This window comes from Sinocyclocheilus anshuiensis, unplaced genomic scaffold (genome assembly GCF_001515605.1).
Source record: "Sinocyclocheilus anshuiensis isolate Anshui unplaced genomic scaffold, SAMN03320099.WGS_v1.1 scaffold12, whole genome shotgun sequence".
Taxonomy (NCBI): Eukaryota; Metazoa; Chordata; class Actinopteri; order Cypriniformes; family Cyprinidae; genus Sinocyclocheilus; species Sinocyclocheilus anshuiensis.
This window is the reverse complement of record NW_015555713.1, coordinates 134,511-140,510: the sequence shown is the minus strand read 5'-3', so window position 1 is coordinate 140,510 and position 6,000 is coordinate 134,511. Positions and strand designations below refer to the sequence as shown.

General features: G+C 35.6%; 1 pseudogene; it reads right to left on the bottom strand.

Annotated features, from left to right (window-relative positions):
- LOC107672144 (MKL/myocardin-like protein 1) overlaps positions 1–6,000 on the bottom strand; it is a 65,339-nt pseudogene that overhangs the window by 55,993 nt on the left and 3,346 nt on the right.

Sequence of the window (6,000 nt, the reverse complement as noted above, 5' to 3'; positions counted from 1 at the left end):
ATTTAAACATCGGAAAAGTTTCTTGAGTCAGTTACTGTAATTCAGAAAATAATGGGACATTTATCTTATTGGTATTGGTAATTAAGTGAAGCTAAGCTTTATCACAAAAATGGTCAATTGAAAAAACAGGAGGGTGCGTTCACACTTGTAGTTCAGTTCTCTTGGTTCGTTTGGTCCGGACCAAAAAAGAAAACGATACATTTGGTCCTGGTCCGCTGAGCGTTCACACTGACATTTTTGACAGCGAACCTAAAGATACCGAACCTAAAGGCATAGTGATCCACTCACAACCTGATTGGTCGGGTTGAATGACATATTTTTCGTGACAGAAATCACCGAACACCCCAAACAAAAGCTGTGTTCGACTTAAAGCATGACATCCTTCACCGATCGGTCGGCTCAGCGCCGCTTTAAGTCGAATACACCTAATGTCGTCTGCTGGACTAAGCGCGCTCATTGCTGCGTGTACTTATGATTTTATTTTCACCACCTGCAAACTCACGAAGAGCTCCTCATTGCTCCACGTTTGCCCTCTGCTCTTTTTGTTTTGGATACACCGCTCGTTCCGCATCGTCAAATCATGTCACATAGCATCGCATCTTGTCATTACTTCCTGTTTTTGGTTCGTTTAAAAGTATTTGGTCTGTGTTGCGTTCATATTTCATTCGAACTGCACCAGAGTTCGTTTGGAACCGGACCGAGACCCATCTTTTTAGCAGTCTCGGTCCGCTTGTTTGGTGCGCACCAGGGTTCGGATGGCAGCGTTCACACTTACTCAAACGAACCGCACTAACAGAGCAATCGCACCAGAGTTCGTTTTTATCAAACCAGCCAAACAGTCTGAGTTATTGAAGATTCTGTGTCTTTAGATTTATTATGTAATCATTTTTGCACTATACATTAAGCTCACCATTCTTCCTCTCATGAATAGGAAGTAAGTTGGGGGCGGGCTGAAGAGACAGTTCTTGCAGCTCATTGGTTACGGCGTCACTCTGTGGACTGGAGGCGGAGCCTGTGGTATCAGTAGGGGCACTGGGACCTGAGTCCTCCCCCATAGTCGCCATAGTCAAAAAGAGCCCTCAAAGAAAAAGAGAAAACATTATTAAAAGTAATTACATTAGTCATTCATTGTTAACCTACTTAAAGTTTGTATTTAGTAGGCTTGTGTAACTTTAAAGGGGACAAACTGTCATTTGTGATAACAGTTTTGCAGAATAAGTAAAAGGATATTTTCCAGGAAAACATTGTGAATATGACCTTTAGTTACATAACAAAGAAAAGGGGCATTCTACTTGGAGAGAAAATGTGTGTGGTGTAGAGTTATATGATGTAACAGAAAAACAAAACAGTGGTAACAAACTCTGCTGCAACCATTTTAAGCAGATGACAAACACCATCACCATGGTAACATGTTATAACACTTCACATACAGAAAGAAAAACCCAAGCAGCATCTCTACAGTGACAGATTGTGAAGGAATCTGACATGCCATCATCCCAACACTGAGTCACAAATTCAGTCATGGCCACATCTGCTAATGAGGTTCACCATTTCCAACGATCAACTTCCATTTTAGACTGTTTGCAATATCTGGAACATTTGAATGTTCAAAAAACATCATTGTAATATGTTTAAATGTTCAGGGCAAAAGAGAGAATTTTAGAATTTTTAACATCCAAAACATTTCAATGTTCAAAAGAAAGAAAAACCCAAGCAGCATCTCTACAGTGACAGATTGTGAAGGAATCTGACATGCCATCATCCCAACACTGAGTCACAAATTCAGTCATGGCCACATCTGCTAATGAGGTTCACCATTTCCAACGATCAACTTCCATTTTAGACTGTTTGCAATATCTGGAACATTTGAATGTTCAAAAAACATAATTGTAATATGTTTAAATGTTCAGGGCAAAAGAGAGAATTTTAGAATTTTTGCAACATCCAAAACATTTCAATGTTCAAACAAGAGATTTGTTGAATATCTGCTACAACTAACATTTGAATGTTCAGGAAAATTAGAATGATAGAATGTCTGAAATACTAGAAAATTTGAATGTTCAAACATTTTTTTTTTGAAGATCTACAACATCTAGAGTGTTTACATTTTCCAAAAAAACTAATATTTTTAGAATGAGGATAATTCTACATGTTCACAATGCACGAGTGTGTGTTTGTAACATCCAGGAAGCATAAAAAATATTTAACATATAACTCATTTATTTAAAGAAACTATTATAATATAATCTAACCATTAAATCACAGATTTCTCTTTTTTAAATAATTTCTACGAAAACCTAAGTAAAATGGAGTCTGCTTCCTTCAGAACTGATCTCAAGTTACAAAAATCCCCCTTCAGAAAAAAAAGATCAGTGTCAGATCCTATTACCTTGCTTTGAATAACAGGGAAATCGCATTGACCTTAATTATTTAAAAAAAAAAAAAAAAAGACTACTATATTTGTGAATCACAAATGTTAGTAAATTCTATTGATTCAGTGGGCTTTTTGCTGAGCTCTTGATGATTTGATTGTGTTACAGTATTTGTCTCATTTTGTTGAAAAGAAAAAAAGTCATACAGATCAAACTATCCCTCTACAACAGAAAGTTAGCAGAATATGAACACTGTTGCAGAACAAGAGAATTGGTTTTGATGTTGAATATCTGCTACAACTAACATTTGAATGTTCAGGAAAATTAGAATGATAGAATGTCTGAAATACTAGAAAATTTGAATGTTCAAACATTTTTTTTTGAAGATCTACAACATCTAGAGTGTTTACATTTTCAAAAAAAACTAATATTTTTAGAATGAGGATAATTCTATATGTTCACAATGCACGAGTGTGTGTTTGTAACATCCAGGAAGCATAAAAAAGATTTAACATATAACTCATTTATTTAAAGAAACTATTATAATATAATCTAACCATTAAATCACAGATTTCTCTTTTTTAAATAATTTCTACGAAAACCTAAGTAAAATGGAGTCTGCTTCCTTCAGAACTGATCTCAAGTTACAAAAATCCCCCTTCAGAAAAAAAAGATCAGTGTCAGATCCTATTACCTTGCTTTGAATAACAGGGAAATCGCATAGTTAATTCAGCTTGTTTACTGAGAAGTTGCAAACGTCAACAAAGCTGCAAACTCAAGCACAGGAGAAGTGAAGTAGTTCAGCTCATTTACTTGGTATAGCCTAATTATATTTGAGCAATATTTTAAGATTTTTCTTAATTTGAGTCTAATTATGTAAAAAAAAAAATTAAAAAAGACTACTATATTTATGAATCACAAATGTTAGTAAATTCTATTGATTCACTGGGCTTTTTGCTGAGCTCTTGATGATTTGATTGTGTTACAGTATTTGTCTAATTTTGTTGAAAAGAAAAAAGTCATACAGATCAAACTATCCCTCTACAACAGAAAGTTAGCAGAATATGAACACTTTGTTGCAGAACAAGAGAATTGGTTTTGGTAGAAAGAGTATCATGTGTTTTCAAAAACGCATTTCTCTCTACAGGATTTGAGTACAGAGATAAAGAGAAGAGTAGATAACAGCTTAGTCAACAGGCCATCTGAGCAAAACAGTGCTGCTGGAATCTATCACCATGGTGATGAATGATGTCACAATTGGGAAAACATGATTGACAGGCACATTCTGTTTACAACTCGGATTCACACCACAATTGCTTTGCAAAGTCATTTATTTCTCCTCTAATTTCCTTGTTTTTCTTCCCTTTTGTTTGGTTCACAGAACATGTCTGGGTAGTACTACTAAAAATAAGAGTGGGAGCAATTTGTGGTAAGTAAAATGTGCTGAGAGCGATGATGAAAAGAGGGAAGTGTTGGGAAAAGGGACTGCAAGATTCTCACATGTACAGATGGGGGCAGAATATTAAGCAGAACTAGATAGTAAAGTTCGTAGACAAACTTTGAAGTTGGCTTGAAAAAGCCTAGTCTGAAAGTTTGAAAAAGTTGTAAAAGCTTGAAGTTTGAAAGCATGATTAGCATGTTGTTAATGTTTCTAGCAAGAGTAGCATGTTACTAGCATGTTGATAGCATAATTAACATGTTACTAGCATGTTTCTAGCATGTTGTTAGCATAATTAACAAGTTAATAGCATGATTACTAGTTACTAGCATGTTGCTAGCATGATTAGCATTTTTGTAGCATGTTGCGAGCACGATAAGCAAGTTACTAGCATGTTGCTAACATGATTAGCATTTTTGTAGCATGTTGTTAGTATGATTAGTAAGTTACTAGCATGTTGCTAACATGTTTCCAGCATGATTAACATGTTGCTAGAATTTTTCTAGCATGATTATGTTGTTAGCGTTATTAACATGTTTCTAGCATGTAGCTAACATAATTAGCCAGTTACTAGCATGATTAGCATGTAGCTAGCATAATTAGAAAGTCACTAGCATTTTGCTAGCATGTTTTAACATTATTAGCATGTCACTAGTATGATTCTATTATGATTACCATGTTACTAGCATGTTGTTAGCATGATTAGCAAGTTACTAGCATTTTGCTAGCATGATTAGCATTTTTGTAGCATGTTACGAGCACGGTTAGCAAGTTACTAGCATGTTGCTATCATGATTAACATTTTTGTAGCATGTTGCTAGTATGATTAGTAAGTTACTAGCATGTTCCTAACATTTTCCCAGCATGATTAGCATGTTGCTAGCATGTTTCTAGCATGATTATGTTGTTAGCATGATTAGCATGTTTCTAACATGTAGCTAACATAATTAGCAAGTTTTGACATGATTAGCATGTCACTAGTATGATTCTATTATGATTAGCATGTTACTAACATGTTGTTAGCATGATTAGCAAGTTACTAGAATGTTTCTAGCATGATTCGAATGTTACTAGCATTATTAGCATGTAGCTGGCATAATTAGCAAGTCACTAACATGTTGCTAGCATTTTTTTACTATGATTAGCATGTCACTATTATGATTCTATTATGATTAGCATGTTACTAGCATGTTGTTAGCATGATTAGCAAGTTACTAGCATGCTGTTAACATGATTAACAAGTTACTAGCATGATTAGCATGTTACTAGCATGTTGTTAGCATGATTAGCAAGTTACTAGCATGTTGTTAGTATGTTGTTGTATGTTGTTCATACCTTGAATGTGGTACTTGTTGCTGTCTATCCAGGGTCAAGAAAGCTCTCTGATTTCATCAAAAATATCTTAATTTGTGTTCCGAAGATAAACGAAGGTCTTACGGGTTTGGAACGACATGAGGGTGAGTAATTAATGACAGAAATTAAATTTTTGGGTGAACTAACACTTTAAATGTGGAATAAAACACTTTAAAACATTCTCTCTGACATCCTGACTGTTGAACACTCACTCACGCTAATCACGGATGACGACACAGACTTTGCTATACACTTAGACGAAATGTATGTAATTTATTGATAATTATGGGAAACTGATGCTCCAGTGCTGGGAACATATTGCACTTACTGACATCACTAATCGTACATCACTGCTAACTCTAGGCAGACATTACAGTCCAATACACTGCTTTATTACCTCCCAGTCAACGGATCTTTTAAGTCCGATTAAAGTCTGTAAGCAAACACATTTTGGGGTTTTCTTTTGGCTACTTTTTAGAGTGAGGAATTGGATCAAGGTATGACTTAAACGCAAGCCTCCAGCATAAGCGCCATGCCTCAACATGTCTTGCATTTTGACTCATCTTTTCAAATGTGGTTTCCTTCAGGTCTTTGAATTGTAAAACTGTGGGCAAGTTTCTTATTTTGGCTTTCGTGGTCAGTCCGTTTGCTTTTATCTGGGTCAGAATGCAAAACATCATTCCCTCTGGGATGAATCGTCGCTCTACAAATGCTCTCCGGCGGTACTATCGGCTTCAACAGCGGGCAGTTAGATGTTTTTTCAGTTTACCAAGCAAAACAAGTGAGTCATAGACAAGGCAACAGTTTAAGACTACACACTTCACCCAAAAGATGAGG